Source organism: Pipistrellus hanaki (assembly GCF_964339955.1).
Source record: "Pipistrellus hanaki genome assembly, chromosome: 7".
NCBI lineage: Eukaryota > Metazoa > Chordata > Mammalia > Chiroptera > Vespertilionidae > Pipistrellus > Pipistrellus hanaki.
The window spans coordinates 45,082,745-45,106,927 of NC_140509.1; positions in this window are offsets into that span (position 1 = coordinate 45,082,745).

Below are 24,183 nucleotides of genomic sequence, written 5' to 3' on the forward strand. Positions count from 1 at the left end.
TCAAGACCATTTGAGAGCAGAGAAGTACTGAAGAGCTTTTTGAATTATTACAGTTGTATTTCTTAGGACGTTTCTCCATTAAAGCTAATTATGTTCTCCCCAGAGTCATGAGCTTAGGAGCCTTTTGAAAAGGCAAATTCATTCACCATCAGATGAATGCTTTAACTTTTCAATTCATTACTATTTGACCTGAAACATTTAGATTTGTTCTTTTATTCTTTTTTAAAAAGAAACTTTATTGAGATAAAATTTATGTACCATAAAGTTTGCCCAAGTAAAGTTATAACTCAATGGTTTTTAGTTTGTCTACTGAGTATTGTGATTATAGCCATACTCTTAGAATGTTTCTATCAACCGATAAAGAAATCATTTACCAAATAGCTACTGCTCTCCATTCTCTCATCCTCCCATTCCCTGCCCTAAGCAACCTATTCGATTTTGATAGGTCTTTCATTTTAGATAGAGAAGTGGGGAAATAAGTATCAGCTTATGGATAAAATATTGTGCAACTCATAGATCTAGATTGCCCATGTTTTCATATTGTATTAACATGGTAAAGACCATGCAATGTAGCTTTAAATGCATCCTCTGAAGCAACCAAAATCCTTTTAATGAAATACAGAACTATAGCAATGGGGGCTAGCTAGTTCCACCTTCAACTCAATAACCCTGCATTATAGTTGCTTTCAGAAGCCCAGCTAGGGATAACTAGAGAGAAGACCATTAGTTGTTATGCATTCTTATTTTATACCCCATATTTTCTTCATATCCTTCATTCCTCAAATATGTTTATGTATTTATACTGATTCCCAAGAGTTATTTTTTAAAAATTCTCCCCACATGGTCCCTGACAGTCACCATTCCAATTTTATTCACTCAGCATTCCTGTGCATCTCCTCTTCCAATCTTACCCCACCAAAAATCTTTTCATCTTTGATTTTATTTTGTTTTTCACAAGTAATCTGTATTCAGACTTCTGATTTACTTCACCCAGACTATTTTTCACTTTGTCACCTTTAATAATTTACTTTCCTTTTCCTCACTGTCCCCAGAAGTAACATCTCATTTCCTTAATATAACCCTCGAGTAGCCCCCTGCTTTTTCAGTGCAGTCTATTAAACATGTCTTGCAAAACCTAAGGTAAATGATGTCCCTAGTAATTTATCAGCAGTGTATCTGTGCCTGTAGTGCCAGCTTCCTTATTGTTGAAATAAAATAAATATATAATATTTTTTTTCTGATGCGTTTAATATAACCATGTACCACAATATAGTATAACAAAATGGCTAAACATAGAACTCGGGGTCATACGATAGACATGAATTCCCAATTCTGACTTTAACTTCCAAGCCATTTGAATTATTTAAACTACAAGTTCCTCATCTGTGAAAAAAAATAACGATAAACTAACCTCATGGAGTAGTAAAGAGAAAATACTACCACATTCAAACACTTAGCACAATGCCAAAAGTGATAAATAATATTAGCAGTCATATTATTTTTTTATAATTCACCCACATTAAGCCTTCACTACACTTTTTTAGGTGGATCTGGATATAATTCATTTAAAATACTATTTTTGTGAGAGAGTAAATTTCAAATGACAAACTTATACCAATATTCTCCTATAGTGCAGTCAACTTGAGATTTGCTGAAGACTTGCTCATAAAAATAATGTGTTATAAGATGATCTAGCTGATTCTTTGTCCTTTAGTCAGAAATATACACAAATTAATCTAGTTCTTAATGGCTCCAATGATTTTGATGCTGTTTAATCCTTTCTTAAAAAACTAAATTGAATCAAAATTTCTTCTAATATACCTGTGCCCACATAATTTATTGGAAATAGGGAAAAGGGGGGGGGGCCCACAAAAGAGACATAATCTTGTTATGCCATTATGGAAAAATTTTACTATCAATCTGACAGAATAATATATGCTTTTACCTCTCAGTATGAATTAAACTTTACTAAATAAAGTTTTGCAAGAAACATGTATTTGTTCTAAATTAACCTGACAATTAAGATACGAGAAAATACGTAATGAAGGCAAGTTCTGTAATCTATTTCTTATTTAAATTGATTAACCCTCATTGTGACCTCTTTTACTATAATCTGTATATATACTTTTGCTTGGTTGTAATCCCTCTATATGTTTGCTCTTTAAAATGAAACAATAAATTCTTAAATGTTTGAGGTCCATTTTCCTTCCAGTTTGTAAGTTCCCTGAAAGCAAGCATTTTGTCTCTCTTATGCATTGCTAATCTCCGTAATAAATTGTGTTTGAGTGAATGAATACAAGAGTTAATTCAAAAGAATATTTAGACCTATGCATCTGGAAATAATTCTCTGCTCCAAATTGGTTCCTTTGAGAAGAATAGGAAGAATTTGGTATCTGAAATCACATATTTTTTCTCATGTATGTGTGCGTGAAGTCATATATACTTTCCATGACCATATTAAAATCAGTCACATATCTTATATAGAACTAGATTGATGATTAAACCTATTTTCCCCCTTGATACCATGAGGAATTCAACTAGCTACATAGCACCCTTCACAGCATATTGCCTGAATAAGGCTTTCAATGGTCTTGTTCTCTAGAGAACATAAGCATCATTTCTCTGATCTACCCAAGAATAAGAATATAAACCTTTTTTTTCTGCATAGTCACTTAAAAATTTAATCAAACACAATATAACATGTTCTTTGGCTAATATGATGAAAGGTTTTAATTGAAACTTTTGTAAAATAATTTTAATGTAATATTACAGATAAAAAATGACTAAGAAGAAGTTTCAAATGGGGAAACTATAAGAACTGGTATTCTACTAGGTTGACCAAGGCAAATAATTATAAGGATCTTCCTAAATTTTTAAAAAGAAAAGAATATTGAAAGTTTTCTTAATTTGATTAAGAGTTTCTCACATTAGTTTTTCTTTTAACTTTGGTACCTGCTAGAAAGAGCAAATGTCAAAAAGAACAACCATGTAGCAAATGGACAGTAATTGAAGAATTCAGAAGTAATTTGATCAGGGTAAATTTGAAATTCCCTTTTCTTGTGTCTCAAAGAACAATTTAGTTTGCATCCAAAGTGTCAGCAATATTTATTTTCTACTAGCACAATTCATTTTAAATCTATATTATGAAGCTATTATGACAATATTACATGATATAATGCCAAAAAAAGGAAGGCAGGCAGGCAGGCAGGCAGGAAGGAAGGAAGGAAGGAAGGAAGGAAGGAAGGAAGGATCTGACATTCATGATTTATTCAGTCTACTACCTGGTCCTATGTGAGATTCACTGGGGTATAATATGAAACTGCATACATATGAATCCCAGCTAAATATCTTAAAAGCAGGGCCAATATTTCTTTTTACTGTACTTCCTCCCTTCACTACATAACATTGTTCATAGGCATTTCTATTTTTTTTTTTTTAATAAATGAACAAAGCACCACCTGATGTGCCATAAAAAGTATTTATAAAGTATCTATATGACCTGGAAAGTGTAAAAGTGTGTGTGTGTGTGTGTGTGTGTGTGTGTGTGTGTGTGTGTGTTGGGAAAGAGAGAGGGAGAGAGCGAAAGAGAGAGAGTGTGTGAAGGAGAGAAAGAGAAAGAGATTGAACAATCCAAATAAAAGTCTGACATATTATTGTGGTCCTTGCTTAAAATATGTAAAAGATATAAAAAACAGTTTGATCTTTTTAGTCAATATGATTTTAGCAGAAAATTTTGATAGGGCATATTTGTTTAAAATTTTATTTTAAGGGAGTGTCCCTATTTCTACATCAGCAGTTTTAAAATGAGGGTGTTTGCAGCAGTTGGCAAGAACCCCAAAGGAGAGTTATCTACAGACACCAGCTGATGCTCAAGCAAGGCCTCACAGGGTGCTGTTCTGCTGGTAGCCATGATGGTTTAGGGGGCTGAATTATTGCTTTTAAGGTCAGAAACATGGTTTGGTTGCTACAGCCAAATGTAATGAGTTACTCAGGACCTAACATGCTTATTAAATCATAAGCAATCCTCTGAGAAACCTCAAACATTTGTAATATCTGCTAACTCAGGCATCCATTCCTTCCCACAAACTCTTTTCTTCAACTAGAATACTCTCTCCCAAATGCTCTCCTGACAAACTGTTAAAATCTTCCAGGCTCAGCTCAAATACTAGCTAAACTGTAAATGATTCCCTGGCTCTGGAGTTCTTCCTGTGTGCCAAACTGCATTCTAGATAAAACTCCCTTATAATGAAAAACTCATGTTGTTATTGTTTGTTAGCCTGCCTGCCTCTTTTATAATGTAATCTTGCTATGTAGATGGGGAACATCTATCTGCGATCCTTCATTTCTGTGTCACTGACATCTGACAAAATTCCTGAAGAACTGATAAGCAAAACATATTTAAAGGAATCAAAGAAAGAACATAAAAAATAAAAAGACGAGATTATAATCTTATTGAAGTTATATGCAAATATAAAAGTTATTTAATAATATTTGCATTTACTGAACAGATCCTTCTCTCTGTAGCTATTTGGATGGCAATTAGGGAATCAAACTTTAGGGAAGTGAGTTTGGTTATCTTGATGCATAAAATGAACAAATGGATAATGGAATAGCCCAATAAATAATTATATACCAATCTCAACCACCAGACAGAAACACGCTGCTGTTCCACCCTTTTGCATGCAGTAGGACTCAGCAAGACCAATAGAATATATTTTTGGTGTAGGGGTCAACTCTTTTCTAGATTTAAATACTTTTACCTTCCTCTCACCTACATTTCTACTCACAACTTGTATTTTTAGGTGCTATTTGCAGACCTCTCTTACATACATATTTATATTTTAAGCATAGGTTGGGATTCAATTTTATGGAAGATATAATTCAATGATATTTTAGAATGCTTAATATCATGTCTGACAACTAATAAACACTATATATTACTAAATAAGTGAAATGTAGTCATATTCATTTTCAGGTGATTTCTTCATCTAATGTATTGGGTCGGCAGCTAAGTAATTGCGGGTTTCACACATATATGGCTTCAGTTGAATTTTTAGGTTTGCAGACGTAGTAAAATGTAAAACACATTTTGTTATTTGATAGTTGGCTATTCAGCTGTTAATCAGTAAAAAAAGTTTTTTGATCTGTTTTGTAGTTTTCGTTTGGCGTTCGTTGAAAAATGGAAAATCAAAAGGAACATTTTCATCATATTTTGCTTTTTTATTTCCGCAAAGGGAAAACGCATCGCAAGCTCATAAAAAGTTATGTGCTGTTTATGGTGACGAAGCCTTAAAAGAACGGCAGTGTCAAAATTTGTTTGCCAAATTTCGTTCTGGTGATTTTTCACTCAAAGATGAAAGACGCTCTGGTCGTCCAGTTGAAGTTGATGACGCCCTAATCAAAGCAATAATCAATTCGGACTGTCACAGTACAACACGTGAGATTGCAGAGAAGCTTCATGTATCACATACATGCATTGAAAATCACTTAAAACAACTTGGCTATGTTCAAAAACTCGATACATGGGTTCCTCACGAATTGAAAGAATCACAGTTAACGCAACGCATTAGCAGCTGCGATTTGCTAAAGAAACGTAATGAAAATGATCCATTTTTAAAACGACTGATAACTGGCGATGAAAAATGGGTTGTTTACAACAATATCAAGCGGAAAAGATCGTGGAGCAGGCCAGGTGAACCAACTCAAACAACATCAAAAGCTGATATTCATCAAAAGAAGGTTTTGTTATCAGTTTGGTGGGATTACAAAGGAATTGTCTACTTTGAACTCTTACCACCCAACCGAACGATCAATTCTGATGTCTACATTGAACAACTAACGAAATTAAACAATGCAGTTGAAGAAAAGCGGCCCGAATTGACAAATCGAAAAGGTGTTGTATTCCATCATGACTATGCAAGGCCACACACAACTTTGGTCACTCGGCAAAAATTAATGGAGCTTGGTTGGGATGTTTTGCCACATCCACCATATAGTCCTGACCTTGCACCATCTGATTACTTTTTGTTTCGATCTTTACAAAACTCCTTGAATGGTAAAAATTTCAATAATGATGATGATGTCAAATCGTACCTGATGCAGTTTTTTGCTAATAAAAACCAGAAGTTTTTTGAACGTGGGATTATGATGCTGCCTGAAAGATGGCAAAAGGTCATTGATCAAAATGGGCAATACATTACAGAATAAAGTTATTTAGTTCCATGAAAAAATTGTCTTTGATTTTCTTTTAAAAATCCGCAATTACTTACTTGCCGACCCAATATTATCAATACAATGTGTTAATTTTTCATAGGATCAGAGTCACTATTAGTAACCATTAAATCTGCTTCATTGCAACGTTATGTTACTAGAAATATAAATATAAAGATTTTAAGAGAAAGTAACATGTTCTGAATTACTCTTTTATAATACTTTTTAGCCAGTTTAATCATTTCTGATTGATTAGCATACAGCCACATAAAAAGAACAGTATTGATTTTAGGCATTCAATAAAAGTAGAATTAATTCATATAAAGAAACTACTATGGCATGCCTTTAATTTGATCCTGTGAATCCATTCATTCTATATCTATTTCTAATCATTCACTCTTTTAAAAAACGATTGCAAGGTATAAATTCTAGTTTACTTTTTGTGTGAAAGATGTCACTGTACTTCTACCTGAACCACCAAGAAGTTCTGTAATCCTAGCCAGGAGATATAACCTGTGAATCTAAGCTTCCTCTTCGGTGAAGTAAGTGAATTGAATTAATTAATCTTTCAATTTCCTTCCAGGGATGAGTGTCTATTGTGCTATCGGTAATGGAATGCTATCAGGGATACACACAACTTCAGAGTTACCATAATGTCCAGAACAACATGGCAAAATATTTCCAGGGTAATTTCCCCCTTGATAGATCCTCCCTGCTCTGGCAACATTCATCATTTAAATTGACACCTGCAAGCTCAAAGCTCAATTATAAACGATTAGAGGCACATTACATAAAATTATAAGGCTATATGTAGACACATTTGAAAAAACTCCTCCAAGACTAAATTAAGTCTGTGTTGCAAATGTCTGCCTACTTTTCTGTATCTCTCACAAAAATTAAAACACTATGGGATACGTTCACTTTGTTTCTTCAGTGCCTCATAAGTAGTAGGAATATAATATATGTTGAATGAATAAGGAGTAAATAAAAATAAATTTTACATACTTCACATACATATCACATTTGTTCTTGCTATTACTTGGAAATACATAAGCAACTTACATTATTATAAAATTCCATATATGAGTACCAAAGAATAAGAGACTCTAGGAACAGTAGTGAAGTAGGCCTAAGTTGTATTTAACAACTCCAGGACATTTTGTCTCAAATTAATTGGCTAGATGCCCAGATATCAGTGCTATATGTTCTGTCAAAGCTTCCTGCACACTTTCATGGTAACACAAGTTTTTTTTTTGTGTGTGTGTGTGTATGTGTGTAGTATGCAGAGGATGATGGGTAGATATGAATGTATCCAACAAATAATTTGATATCTGAGTGTTTCAAGCTGCATCTAAAAAATAATAATGTTAAGTACTGTAAAGAATTTTTTTAAATGACCCACTGTTACTTAGATCCAGACCTTACATTTTATTATAATAGGAGAGCTCCTAAAGACTAAACATACAAACATGTGTGTGTGTGTGTGTGTGTGTGTGTGTGTGTGTGTGTGTGGAAGGTGGGGGATGTTAATTCCCACCACATCAGTGTTCCTCTACTTAGCTTTTACCTATAACTGGATTGCATTTTGCTCTCTAATTTATACCTCCTTAGAAGAGTTCAGGCTCCTCACAACAGTCAACACAAGCCTACCAGTTCTGCTGCTTCTGTCAGTTCTTACAGACACCAGAAATATTTCAGACAGTACAATAGCCATTGCTACCTATCAAAATGTTGGAATCATAACAGCTAGGCAAATGCTAATTTCTTAGGAAAATTATCCATTCTCTTTTCAATAGTAAATTTATTTTAAATTAGAAAAAAAAGTGATAGATATTTGCAAATTTTGTCAAACCAATGAAGTAATCCTACAAAAATTTTAATGTGAGAGTACTATAAAACTATCCATATGAATATATTTATTTCAGGTTCTGAAAAATAATAGCGCTCCATTAAAGAATGAATTTCAACCATGCCTATAATTTCAATTTTAGAAGAGATATGCAGAGTGTCTTATACCCAGACAAGCCACTACTACTTTAATACAGGCATTGTCCTACTAGTCATCTGCACATTTCTAAAAGCAACATAAGGACCAACCCTGCTCATATACACAATACACATTCCCTTCCTCTCCTGCCATCAAAAACTATTCATTAGCCCAGCCCATGGCAGGACTCAGTGGTTGACCATCAACCAGGAAGTAATGGTTAGATTCCCAGTCAGGGCACATGCCTGAGTTGGGCTGTGGGCTCTATCCCCAGTAGGGGGCATACAGGAGGCAGCAGATGGATGATTCTCTCTCACCATTGATGTTTCTATCTTTTTCTCCCTCTCTCTTCCTCTCTGTAATCAATAGAAAATATATTGTAAAAATAAAATTAAAAAATATATTCATTAAATATGATGGTCTTAAACATTCAACCTACGATTTTATAGAAAAGGAATTTAGGAATAATATAGAAATCTTCATCCTGCAATTGCTTTTGATGTAGAGCAGTTTGTTCTCTTATTCCTCCTTTGCCAATCCAAAAGAACCTGAAGTGCACAATTTCTGTTTTTTTCTTCTTTTGCTTTGGGACTACCTATAGCCTTCTTAAGGCTGAAGTAAGACCAGAGAAACATCTGTAAAATGCAGATCAGATTTTCTGTGCTCAAAGAAATGAGCAGCTTTGAAATAAGTATTTTCTCATCAGTATTCTGTACCACCATCTTAGATTGAAGGAGAAAAAATACAACAGTGAACCTAAGAAGGGAAGATAAAAGGCAATGTCTCCAGGGGGTAATACCAGTATGTGCTTTTTAACTGAGTTTAAAGTAAGAAAAGAGAGAGAAATAGTCCCTTGGCCTTGTCTTGGTGAGATATCTTTGGATCATTTTGAAGTATGGATATTGTATGACATCCACTTTCAGTGCACCAGATGGAATATACCTAGATGTAGAGAAAAGGCTTATGGGTACTGTGGAGACAGAAGCTGAGCACTAACTGAGGGACAGAGCTGTCAAACTACTCAGCGGCTAGGACTGCCTTGGGATAATCACATTCATAACACGATAGCACTGTAAACTCCAGGAGCACTGAACATATTTTAAATTTGCTCTTCCTTGTCTCAATATAGATATAGTTTAAAATCTGGAAATTCTTTTCTTTGATTTGATAAGATACTTTTCTCTATGAATTTTCTCTCACTGTCAGAATCTCTATAACATGTACTCAAAGGCTAGCTAATTAAACTGCAGTTATAGTTTTTTAACAACTTGTCCTCCCTGCATTTGTAATCAATGAATGACACCATCATAACACTATAAAGATGTTGTTGTTTTCTCTCAAACATTATTGTCTTCACATCATTTGCCAATTTAAGAAATTGCAAAAGTGTTGTATGGCATATCTAATCACGACAAAGATAAATATTATATTATATATGTTTACAACTCATAATCTCCCTTCTGAGAAATGTTAGTCCAGAAGAAAATATTTCAATTCCTCCCCCACCCCCGAGCTGATCATTGCATTAATTGATAGAGATTGAAGAAGCAAAAAGGGGCTAAACGATCTTAGAAGGGATTGCCCATTAGTCATCCAGAGCGTAGGCCCAATCACTGTATTCTCCCCTCACCTTCTGCCATCTGACTCATCCTTCGCCTGTGGAAAACCTGCTTTCCAGAGAGCTTTAAATGAAGGGTGGGAAGTCGGAGACCTGATGGTAGGTGAATGCCATGAAAGGAAGACACAGCCCTAAGCAAGGGTAAATAACCAGTTGGGTATTTATCCAGGAGCTCAGGTATCCCTGGATACATTACCATTGTTAGAGAAGTTTAGCTTCATTTAGGAAGTTTTGTTACAAAATATAATAGGTATTACACTCCCCGCTCCTCCCCCGCCACACACACACACACACACACACACACACACACACACACACTCAACTTGTGGTCTCTCTTTCCTTAATCCCAATAAACTATTTAAAACTCTACAGAGGCAAACATGTCCACTGTTCTTGAGGTCAAAATTGAGGAGATGAGATATTCTAAATGGAATGTTTACAATAAAAATCTGGGTATATACCACATTATATATTTTCAATAGTTTGAGAAATTTTAAGAAAAAACATCCCAATATTGACATATACATTCTTTTTCCCCCCTTAAAGATATTTTTATTTATTTCAAAGAGAAAGGAAGAGAGAGAGAGAGAGAGAGAGAGAGAGAGAGAGAGAGAGAGAGAGAGAGAGAGAGAGAGAGAGAGAGAGAGAGAGAGAAGAGAGAGAGAGAGAGAAGAGAGAGAGAGAGAGAGAGAGAGAGAGAATGATGATGAAAGAGAATCTTTAATCAGCTGCCTCCTGCACACCCCACTCTGAGGATTGAGGCCACAACCAGGCATGTGCCCTGACTTGGAATCAAGCCATAGCCTCCTGGTTCATAGATCTACACTCAACCACTGAGCCATGCCAGTGGGGGCATCATATACATTCTTAAGGGGATAAGATCTTTCTTCAATGGACAAAGAGATATGGAAAGTGTTCTGATGCTTTCAAGATTCTTGCCAGGCTTCTCAGTCTGGTCCTAGTCTTCAGAAGTCTGAGCTCACGCTAATGGACCCCGGGATTACCACATGGTCCCAGAGGAGAGAACATTCATTAGAGTGCAGACCAAGAATAGAAAGTGAATACTTGAGTCTTGCCCTGGCCGGTTTTGCTCTGTGGGTAGAGCATCAGCTCACACCCCTAAGGCTCGTGGTTCAATTCCCTTTCAAGGGCATGTACCTGGGTTGCATATTCCATCCCTGGCCTGGGTTGGCATGTGTGCAGGAGGCACCCAACCAATGTGTCTCTCTCACATAGATGTTTCTCTCTCTCCTCTGTCTCTCTCTCCCTGCCTCCTCCTTTCCACCCTCTCTGAAAAAGCAATGGAAAAAAATAGCATCATGTGAAGATTAACCCCACCCCCAAAAAGAATTTAAAAAAATAAATAAATACTGGAGTCTTAGGTAGAAATGCTGCTGAAATGTTACTGAGTTAATCAAGAGAGGGGAGGCAGGGTTAAAGAAAACTTGAAAGCTGAGAAACAAAATGGATGAAATGAGAGTAGAGAAGCTTTAACATCTCTATCCCTCTTCTGGAAGCTCTCAGTTTCATCTGTATGTTATAAACTCTTGGTTGATCTTTACATTTAAAAAATCAATACTTGCTCCATCCCAACTTAATGAAATCTAAATCAAGGGTGTGCTGAATGAATTTTTAAAAGTTCCTTGGGTCTTTTTGACATGCAACCAGGGCTGAAAATTACTAACTGAACTTGAAAGAGCACTGACTGAACTTGAAATTGCAATGCTGAGAGTTTTCTTACGTTGAATAAAGCACAAGTTTTTGCCCACATATGCTTATACCAGAAGTATTTGTGGCCTTAACATAAAGGGTTGGGATGAGATAACCTGAGAGAGAAGAACTGTATCATTTACATGCAAATGTTATTGGACACATAGAAATTTCACCAGAATTCTCCCTGTTGATAAATTTTGGGAGAGAATGAAGAGAAGGATTCTTCTCTTATTGTACCCAGGAAAGATAAAAAAATGAGAGCAAGTGGGTAAGATTTGAAAAGCTAGAAGGAAACCAATAATGACTTCCTCGAGATTAGGATTTTAGCAATTTAGGATCCAGTGGTGGGCAAAAGCAGAGTCCAAGACCAAAGTCAAAATGGTATCCTGCTGCCAGCGTGGGCCAATCAGAGACTATTTATCAAGAGGCTCATGACATACTGGCTAAATAGATGAATCTAAAATTCTCAGTTTAAAAGTGAAAGCCACTGTCAATATGTTGTTATCATTTATCAAGCTATTTCCTTGTTAGAACAAAGAATCACTTTGGCTAAGTCTGTCTCCTTTTCTGTTTTATTGATTCCTATGCTCTTTTGAGTATTTGTTACCATTTTGGTAAAATGATTTTTCCCTTTCCCCAATCTGTTTTGCCATTAAAATTCATTAGGTGTTTTCAATATTGGCTTATTATCTGGCTTGCTCCATGAATTGACTTCATTCACCCACTTTTCACCTCAATGTTCATTCAGCATTTATGTTGCAAATTTGTGCATTTCTTATGTGTATTCCTTGGTAAATGAGTTATTTATTTTAAAATGCCTTGTCCCATCATATTTTAACTGAATGCACTAGCTCTGTCCTTGCAATGCCTAGCTCCCAAAGCTGCTGAGCATTGTAAAGGACCCAGGAGACACTCAAATTTGTTATAAATGAAAGTTCTAGTTTCCATTCAGCACCCAGATGCTCCTTCACTTCCCCTGGCACTCCTTAGGCTACTCTTTAGTCACCTCTTCTAAACTTCTCTCACTCTTCTTAATCAATGTCTATGATCATTTCTAAGTGTTTCCTTTGTTTTTGATCATTTAGATGGTTTTAAGGCAATTTTTTCATGATTTAACAGATATTATGTGGGAGGTTTATTTGTTGTTTTTCTTTTAGGAAGATCACAGAAGTAAAATGCATTCTCATCACATTGAATCAAGGGATCGGTACTATCAAGATGGTAACCTTGGTCATTTGATTTAGGTGGTGTGTAGTTTCTCCATGGAAATGTATTCACTTTCCCCTTTTCTATATCTTGTCTCCAGAAAGTCACTATGCACAGACCACACTTACTTGGCAGCCAGTCAAGTTCTACCTATTTGGATGCAGAGTATCCACATACATTAGTTGGAATGCTTCTGCATGAGAGGGTTTTCAATGACTTTTAATTGGTAATTGTATATCTACTCATCTCCGTGCTCTCTCTGCTCCCTGCTTCCTTACTATAGACACGGAGGTCACTTTAAAGTGAACATCTGTCCATCTGTCCTCTGTTTAAAACCTTCCAATGGCTTCCCATTGATAGGAAGACAACATTTTAAGTTTTAAACCAAGGCATAAAACTCTGCATACCTTACCCACTCTAAGCCAGTGCCACACACATTGTTTCACCTGGAAATCAAAATTCAAGTTTCTTTGGAAAGTGTGGATACCTCATCTAGAGCTCTCCCACTTATTAGCAAAACATGACTTCAAAATAATTCAGTACGTATTACAATTTTAGTTTTATACAAAATGTGTATTCTCGCACAATTATTTTTATAAAAGTCATCATCCCAATAATTACATTTACTTGTTATTCAAAAATTTTCTGGGGTATTTTCAGTTGATTATTTGGAGTTAATGATTGCCCTTTGATGTTTCAGGTGTACTTGGGAACATGTTATAAGCATTTCCGTTCCCTCTCATTTCTACATTTTTTAGTAAAGTGTTTCTATGGTGCTGAAAAAAATGTAATTACTTTATAATTAAGAAATGTATTCTAATGCTGTTACAAAGCTCTAGAGCAACAAAAACTTCTAATCTAAGATATTCCCTAGATAAATTATTATGAAGTATCATCTGCACATGTTATTAATTTTCTCTTCATAATCTCTGACCTCATTTACTTATACTAAATTATATGTATCATTTATTTGAATAATTATGGAAGAACAGTCACACATTATTCTATTGAAACAAAATATAGATAACTTCCAATGGACTATATATAAACAATAAAATCAGAAGACATTTACTTAATATTCAAAAGTGTAATCATCTATGTAACCAATCAATTTTTAACATATTAAAATATTATAAAACTCAAACATGAAAAATAAAAAGTGTTCACAGATTAATGTTGCGTCACAAAAAATAAACAAAAAAAATCTATTTATTATATAAGATGGGGTAATATTTCCTTAAGCTGAAAATGACTATTTCAAATTCAACATATGTTAGGAATTGGATATTGTTATTTTGGATATGATTTGATAATTTCTCTTTTTGGAAATAACTTCATTTGTATTTATTATTATTGAGCTAATGAGTGTTTATTGTTAAAACTGAAAAGTATAAGACAAATAATTTACCTTTAAAGCCATATCATTCACATTTGCTATAATGAAAGACAGTTTTTGTAGACAATTTTTATACACACACACACACACACACACACACACACACACACACACTTATATGTTATGTGTGTAAATATATATGTGTGTATATATATAAATGTATACATACATTGTATATATGCATGTATGTACACATATACCAAGTATATATTGAGAGAGAGAGAGAAAGAGAGAGAGAGAAATAGAGAGAGAGAGACAGAAATTTCCAGAATCAAACAAAAAGAAAGCATACAAGTTTTCATATTGTGTCAGATGTAGGCACTAGCCTCTTGAATTCTCTACAGAAGCATGTTTAGCAGAAGCTGTGTTGCAACTGGTCTGGGCACACCTCAGGAAAGTTCAGATACCCTAAGGTCTGAGGAGATAAGGGTGAAACCAGCCAGTGTGTGACAGGGTTTTTTAATTTAACAAAAGGCCAAGGCCCAGAAAACAAATGTGCCAAGTAAATCTGGAACAGCAGGTAGTCTGGATCCAGCACATGATCTCACATGTTTCTATTTTGTTTCAATAGAATAATGTGTGACTGTTCTTCCATAATTATCCAAATAAATGCCAATGGGGAATGAACATTGGGTATCTAAACATAGATAGACTAATATATATGATAAAATCTCTAATTTATGGTGCTAAAAGGAAGACAGCACCCTAGTACTACAAAGTAGTTTCAATATACAGATGTGGACAAAAGTAGGTTTACTGTTGTGAGTACATGATACACAGTTTATTCTTGTATTATTATTCATTACTTAATGAGTGTATGATTTATTTGTGTTAGAACTGTAAACCTACTTGACAGAGTATGAAAAAAACACACACACGATTCTATCATAATATGTTGATATTTTAGCAAACTTCTATCACTAATAAAGATCAAGTAGACAAACGTTTCAGGAAAGGCATGCAAGATTTGAACATCAAAAAACCACATACTTGATCTGCTAAGCATACACTAGTATTTCCATAGAAAACATATGTACATCAGTAGTCCCTCGTCTACCATACCGCCCCATATCTACCACCATTGGCAGTCAAACTCTGTAGTCTCTCTTTGATATCAGATGTCTCTCCTTTCCATCTAGAATAAATTCTCCAACTACAGGCAACACTCCATCCTCTTCCCATTTTTTTTGTTAATAATAATAATAATAATAATAATAATAAACATCTTTAAAAGACAAACCAAGGGTTTCTTTTTAAAGAGAGAATAAAAAAATAGAGAATAAAAACAGTAAATTCATTGTATGTATTTATGTATTAAATTTTTATAGGTGCTGCTCATATTCCTTTACAGCTTTTTTTCTGAAATGATATTCATTGGAACTAAATTTCCTACCTCAAATAATGAATATGCATAATTGAGCACACTTTTCTTTTGAAATTTCTTTCTAGTCTATTGCATACTAACAAAAGTTGTCAAAAATAAACACTTCATATGTTCTCAAAAAAAAGTTATAGGAAAATAACTTGATATAAACAAGTCAGTTTTAATTCACTCACTTTTTATTTGAATACAACTATATTTAGAAAAGGTATATCCCATATTTTTCATCTTCAAATGATTCTTCTTCTTTCTATTTCTTTAGATAAGAAATTGTCTCTTATTAAAACTAATCAAATGAAGTAATAAAAAATCAGAAATCATTTATATTTGTCTTAAATCCATAGATAAATCAGTTAATCCATCCTTTATTAAATATTTACTGTGTCAGGCATTGTGATAAGTCTGGAAATACAAATTTAAATGAGCAATGGCATGGTTTAGTTACATATTGAGTCTGAAGACTTGATTCATAGTGTTAAAGGACACAAATGTTTATTCTCTAACATATAAGTCCAGAGGAAGGCATTACAGTGCTGATACTGCAGCTGTAGAAAAGCATCACATTTCCTGGTTCATTCTGTCTCTCTTCCCTGCCTCAGGTGATTTTCATTTTCTAGGTTACCTCATGAACCTAGAAGGCTGCTGGAACTTCAGCTACAATGTCCTTGGTCTAAGGAGTAGGAAGGCCAAAAGAGAAAAAGTGTCCTTTTTATGCATTTTTCCAGCAGTTTCACACAACACTTTTCAGAATTTAGTCATATGGCATAGAAGCTTTAAAGGGTCTATACTCTATAGGTGTCCAGCAGGGCTCATTATTTCAATGGTAAAATTATGATTCTATTAATGACTAGGAAAGAAAAAAATATGTATGTTTTGGTAGACAATCATCTAACTTAGCCTCACAGTTTCCCCTTGCCTTCCAGAGATATAAAGGTGTAGTGGTCAAGCCCACTTTGGAAGGTCATGAATATCTATATATATGTTTACTAAGAGTTTCCATTCTATTGAAAAAAAAAAGGCCAAAGTGATGAAGAAATTGAACTAATATTTTTCTGTTTGGTATTTTATTTGCATTTCCTTATGTGATCTTCATATAACCCTGTGACGTAATTATTATTTCTGTATCCCTGATAGAGAAATGGTTTTTAGAAAAATAACAAAAACCTACCTAGGACTACATTACTAGCAGCAAATTTGAGTATTAATAAAATCTGGGTTTTTCTCACAGATTATATTATTTTTCAATATGTCATAAACTATCAAAAACATTCCAATCCAAGAAGTAAAATTAGAATACAACTCCTTCAATACTTTTATTGACATATACAGTTAAATTATATTTTTAAGGAATCTTCCAAATTTTATATTCTTCATCTATTATCCTAGAGTTTAGTCCAGAGATGGAAGATGCTGACGACACCTTGCCATACTAGCAGTCAGCAGTTATGCTTCGCTGCAGGTTGCCCAAGACCAAACCAGAGAGGGTCGGACCTGCATTATCACCATTTGTCCACCATCCAGAACTGAAATATCATTGCTGACATATACACATAAGGAACTGTTTGACATTGAAATTGGGACTCAAAAGAATGGTTGGGCCAGAAAGAAACTCACTACAGACTGATTCATTTGCCTCTCAGCATAACCATTATTGTTTATCTCATTTTCAGTTTTTATAATTGTATTTCTAATATCACATGATTTCACTCATCTAAGGGAAATAATGAACAATATAAACTGATGAACAAAAACAGACCCGGAGACAGGGAAGCATTGATCAGACTGTCAAACTTCAGAGGAAAGGTAGGGGAGGGAGGGGGTAAGGGGGGATCAACCAAAAGAATTATATGCATGCATATAAGCCTAACCGGTGGTCATGGACAACAGGGGGGTGGGGGCATGCATGGGGAGGAGTTTGGGATGGGAATGGGGGAATGAGGACAAATATGTAATACCTTAATCAATGAAGAAATTTTAAAAAACAGTTTAGATTACAAATGTCTGTCTGCATTTATTTATTGAGATAAGAGCTTTCTCACTTCCCATATTGCTGGTTTTGGGAGAAATATATGTGTATTTGTGTATGTATACATATACACAACTGTGTATATATATCTAGATATAAATAAATATTATATATAGGATAGGTAGGATTCAGGAATCAGAAAAACCTTACAAAACTATTTATTAGAATTTGACTTTGAGCAAACAACTTAGTGGACTCAGTCTTCCCTCTACAAGCCAGGTTTATATTAGATAATAATACAGTTAAAATAAATAAAAAATAATTATGGCCCTATCTTGTTTGGCTCAGTGGATAGATCATCCGCCTGCAGACCTAAGGGTCCCAGGTTCAATTCCAGACAAGGGCACTCACCTAGGTTGCAGGCTCCTTCCAGGCCTGGGCCCTGGCCAGGGCCCGTGCAAGAGGCAACCAATTGATGTGTTTCTCTCACATCAATATTTTTCTCTGTCTCTCCCTCTCTCTTCCATTCTCTCTAAAAATCAGTGGAAAAATATGCTCGGGTAAAGATTTAAAATAATGATAATTATGAACAAAATAAACGTGTTCTTTGAATTCCACAATTTCATAAACTTAATTAAACTGGACCTAATTCTGCATTTAATAACTTTCCTTCTAATTGGATATTTAGTACTGAATAAAAACACAAAAAGTACTGCATGAAATGTTGAATTATTTTATTATTTAAGAAGGGGAAGTAGGAGGTGGAGGAGGAGAAATATGAAAAATAAAATGGCAATAAATACATATCTATCAACAATTTAATCTAAAAATCAAAATAAATAAACAAGAAATCTAATGATCATAGCAGCACAATTTTCAATAGCTAAGATTTCTGAACAGTTTAAAGTGCTCATCAGCAGATGAATGGATAAAAAAAACAGGGATACATCTACACAATGGAATACTATGCTGCTGTAAAAAGGAAGGGATTCCTACCATTTACAACATCATGAGTGGAATTGGAGAACCTTATGCTAAGCCAGTCAGAGAAAGATAAATATCACATGATCTCACTCATTTGTAGAATATAATGAACAACATAAACTGATGCACAAAAATAGACCCAGAGACTGTCAAACCTCAGAAGGAACGCAGGGGAGGATGGGAATAAAAGGAGAAATCAACCAAATGACTTGCATTCATTCATATAAGCATAACCAATGGACACAGACAACAGGACCAGGGAAATGAGGGCATGAGTGGGGGAATTGGAGAGGGGAGGAAATTGGTGGATAAGGACACACATGTAATACCTTAATCAATAAAGAAAATAGTAAAAAAAAAAAAAAAAAAAGAAATCTAATGAACAAAATAAACTAACTGACTAATAAAATAGAATCACAGGCATGGAAACATGGAACTGACTGAGGAATCTCAGAGAGATGGGGTGGGTGGTGGGGGTGCGAAGAGATTAACCAAAGATCTTATATGCATATATGCATTACCTATGGACACAGACAAGGCCTAGGGCAGGGTAGGAACTGAGGAAGGGGGTAATGGGGGGGGGACATCTGTAATACTCTCAACAATAAATATTTTTTTAAAAGAATGCAAAAATCTTATGATGAAAATTATTAAAAAGCACCCTTAAATATATTGACAATTTTAATATAATGAAAGCTTTAATCAAGAATACATTGTAGTAGATGATTTTCAAATTTGTCCTTTCCATTATATGTTGGATATTACTAAGTGTTTTCATCTTCTACCTAATATCTTAGTTTATTTTATGCCACTTCGGAATGATTTGTTTTTGTTTTTGTTTCATAGAACTGGATGATGTGATTGCTAACCACAAGAAAACTCTAAAAGGTCAAAGCCAGTGAAGTATACTTTTTTTTTTTCTGAAAAGAATAAAAATGACTCTACCCTCCTGCAATGTTTCACTTTCATGCTTTTTATACTGGCTCGGTTAGGAAATACATTTCATTCACATTGATCATTATAGCACATGCCATCAGGATAGACATAGCAGTGTTCACAAATAAATCAGCTAGACACCAATGAAGATCAAGCAGTAATACTCTTTGAGTTCCCTACAGTTTGTAACACACGTATTTATGTCAAGTTGCAGGAAAATATATAGGCAGTAGTCAGCATTTATACAACAATATTTGAGAAAAGAACATCATAAGTATCATTATTATATAAGAACTAGAGGCCCAGTGTACAAATTTGTGCACTTTGGAAAGAACTGTGGGCTTCAAGGTTGCGGTGGGCACAGGGCCCATCCTCCACGCCCCTGCCTGGCCCCTCCTGCTGCAGCCCCCAGGTCTCCTCACTGCCGGCAGCTCTGCTCCCACCACCACTGCTCCCATGCACTGACTGGCGCCAGCCCTGCTTGCACCCACTGATGGCATGGAGCAATTGGTGCCAGCGCCATCAGCAGGTGGGATCAGTGGCTGCTGCCCTGATCACTCCTCAGGAACAGTGGGAGGTGGAAAAGCCCTGCTGCTCCCACCCACTGATGGTGCTGAGAGATCGGACCCGGTGCCAGGTTCTGGCAGCCCATGTGAGCACCAGGCAGGAATGCAGTGCATGGGAGCAAAGAATTTTCAGTAACCACAAGAGACTCACCCTGATGACAGCGACTGGCACCAGCCTTGGTCTGGCACCCCCACTCACCTGCTCCACATCCGCCACAGCCAATGCCCGCCATGTTCCACACTCTGCCAACACCCACCATGTGCTAATGCACACCCCCTGGTGGTCAGCGCACGGTATATATATATATATATATATATATATATATATATATATATATGTTGATTTTTAAAGCAGATAATTTACCAATTTAATAATTTTATATACTCTCTTTTCTCTGAGTATGCAATTCTCATCTTTCCTCTGTGTATATCAGTGTTTTTACCTATGGCATTTACTTTTAATGCTTTGTGGAATGTAATTCTGACCATTATTACAAAATGAACATCAATTGGATTAGATTTAGTCCTATACTTTTTTTTTACTAGCAATTCTTGACTTAAGATTTTCTTTTCATTAAAAAAAATAGACTGTCCTATATTGTTCAATTGCTATTAATTTTTTTTCTATTTAAACCTTTTTTTGTGATTTATTACTCTTTCCTTATGCTCAACTGTTTAAGAATTCAAAGAATCAGTTATTTAGGGATCAGGTGTTTCTCCCCATTCCATGGAGATCAAATATGAGAAGGGTGCATGAAAATATATATGCCTAATTATAAGGATTACATTCTTACATTCAGAATTAGCCCACATTTTAATAATATCCCAGCTCCCCATTCACAATGATGGATAAGTAAAGGATTTTGGAGAAAATAATCCTCAGTGGATGACATGTGTCACTAAATATTAAACAAGGGTATAGAACAATCCAGAAAAGAAAACTATAATACCTTAAGACCATGTGCATCAAATCTGTAATTCTGCAGCTGAGCTAAACCTTTAAACCATAAATAAATTACTATAAGATAACAATGATGTCCATGATATAGATTGTCAGATGGTGTAAGATATTGTGAGATAAGACATGAGTACAAACAGTTGCTGAATGTTAGTTTGAAGTACTGGTGTGAGCATTTAAGGTATACGTCAGTGTCCTATATAATAAAAGGGTAATATGCAAATTGACCTTAACTTTGGAACAACCTGGAATGAATGGTTGCTATGACACCCACTGACTACCAGGGGGCAGATGCTCAATGCAGGAGCTGACCCCTGTTGCTCAGTGCACTCCCACAGGAGGAGCTCTGCTTAGCCACAAACCAGGCTGATGGCTGTGAGCACAGCAGTGGTGGCAGTAGCCTCTCCTGCATCCTCGGTAGCTCTAAGGATGTCTACTGCAGCTTAGGTCTGCTCCCCAAGGGCCCTGGGCTGCCAGAGGTATGTCTGACTGCCAGCTTAGGCCCTATACCCTGGGAAGCAGGCCTAAGCTATCAGTCAGACATTGCTCCAAGGGCTCCTGGACTATGAGAGGGTGCAGGCTGAGCTGAGGCCCCCCCTCCCCAAGTGCACACATTTTCATGCACCAGGCCTCTAGTACCTTAATAAAATGAAATACTTAAGGGAAAATAAAAAGTCAAGGAAACATCTTTCAAAACCATTGTGCTATTTTACTTAAGCCATCAGGGAGAGTATTAATTCAAATGATCTTTAAAATTTTTATAGAATATATAGCAGCTCAAGAGAGATTATAAAGTTTAAAATCCAAAATAATACTCCTTCACCGAAGCATCAACTATTCAATGACTTTTCTTTTGACGCCTACCACTGTGCACTCTTACTCAGCTCCCCTGGGGAAGAGTCACATCTGTGAATAATTGCCTCTTCTCTCTGATGTGATCAGCGCTCTGCGACAAGAGCACTGAATGACGTGTACTATAGCTACCTGCTCTGTTCTAACCAGCTTGCTACCAATCAGCAAGTGCCTCTAACTAGCTGCTTCTCTGGCATATAATTTACTGTCCTGTGTCAGTTTCCTAACTGCAAAAGTAGAGAGTGAGGTTTTTAAGTACAGTATGTTTACTCTCTGAAATTATTGAAATTATTTGATTCTTCTGCCAGCAAAGCCCAAACAGAACCTACTTTGTCGGGAAATTCTGATGACTGAGGCCCTCTACCTTTTATCTCCGCTGCAACACCAGAGAGGCTCATCCTAGCGGCTCTTCTTCCTGTTATGTCAGGAACTATCGCTCTTACTTACCAGAAAGCCTCTCGTCAGAAACCCTTCTATTTTGCTTTCCAAGAATTCAATAAATCTGAACTCCACAGGCAAAAAAAAAAAAGGCCCTTTGCAACTCAGTTTTGCTTTTTAGCCTTTGCTGGAGACGAATGAGTATCACTCAAAGGCAAGCGTGGGAGTCTGGTTTCTGCCCCAGTCTGATGGCAGTGTTGCCTTCCCAGAAAGCACCCAGAATGAGTTTCCTGCATGATCGCTTTGCGTTACAATTCCCCACCTGCTTCTTAGGACATGTGTAAAATATATTTTGCTTTTGCTATCTTAGGCTTTAGCATTTTCCCATTTCCCATTTTCTAGCTCATAGAATTTTAAAGTAGCCAATCCTTTTCCTTAATGAATATTTTTAAATAATTTGAATATTCAAAATATAGAAAATAGTTGAAAGAAAAGTTTTTCACATAAAAACAAGAACATGTTTTACAGACTTCACACTTGTTCCTTTTTTTTTTTTTTGCTTGCTCTAGTCTAAAATGACTTTTGGGAATAGACATAAACCTAGATACCAGCTGTCTGGATTTTTTTCTAAGTTGTTGAAATTGAATTGTTGTGTGATGTCATGAGGCTAACTTCTGAAAGTAATATTCAGCAATAATTTTCTAAATGTTTTCTGAAGAGATTAGAAATTAGTGTAACATTGAAAAAGTCGAATATGATCCAAAAAGAAATTTATATACCAAGATAGTCTAAGTCTAATTGAGAGACATAAATCACACACTAATTTCAACAAAGGAAATTTAATATAAAACTATTAAACTATGCAACAAACATTAACATAAGTATGCAACAAACATTAACTATTATCCTTAGAAAGGTCTGCTTTCAGGATTGACCTTCCCCTAGAATCTGGGAACTTTGATTTCTGGAGTCTTCACCATTCCCTGATAATAATGGCTCACTGTGCCTCCCTAAACCACTATGCTAACAATATGTCTCATGTAGAAAACCTGCTTTCCTTCCGGGACTCTGGAATTTTGGCATGTACCAGGCAGAGGTGCCTATTTGTGACAAGATGCTAAGAAAACCCGTGACCACTGAGTTTCTAGTGAGCTCCCTGGTAGAAAATACTTCACCTGTATTTCCTCTATTTGGTGCTGAAAGAATGAAATGCATCACAGTGATTTAACTTCGTGAAGACTCTTGTAATCCCATGCCTGGTTCCATGCTCTCCTCTCCCTTGACTAATTTTTCCATGCAACCGTTTCTTAAAATAAGTTATAACTGTGAGTACAACTATATGTTGGTTGTAGTACATTCTCTGGCAACTCATGGAAACTGCGGGTGGTTTGGGAGATTCCTGAATACTTGGTTATTGTAAAAATGTAACGAGAACTCTGAAGTATACCCTAGGACAGAAAAAAAAGTACCTCAGAAAGAAAACTTTAGAAGGAAGACACTGTCCTCAAGGCTGGGGTTCCCATCACATTGAAGAAGATATAGTTGCAGCCCCATAGAAGGCTGAGAATTTTGCTGGATGGCTGTGCCTAGATCTAATCCACAGAAGCTAGACAAATAAGAAACAACATTCCAGAGCTCAGACAAGACAGGATTGGTGGCAGACACATAATGAGTCTTGTAGGAGATTTGGAGTTCAAGCTATGCATTGAGTAGAGGGAAACAACCCTCTGAGAATCAATGGAGCTGAGGCTAGTGTGTGGGGATGCAATTGGGGTCTCGGTGATATAGGCATGTGTCCTGGATTGTGCAGTGTGAGTGCCCAAATCAGGAGGCCCAATGTGCAGGGTTATTGAGTAACTGCTCAGTCTGGTCTTTTCCTTGGAGAGAATGTACACCTCCTCCTGCCCCTCACCCCACCACCACAGGCTGAAGTTCTGTACCTCAGGATCAGGAAAGCAAAAGTAACACTTGGAACCTCCACTTCTTCCTGCAATGCCCCTCCAGCACCCTCTACTGACAAAGTTTAACATCA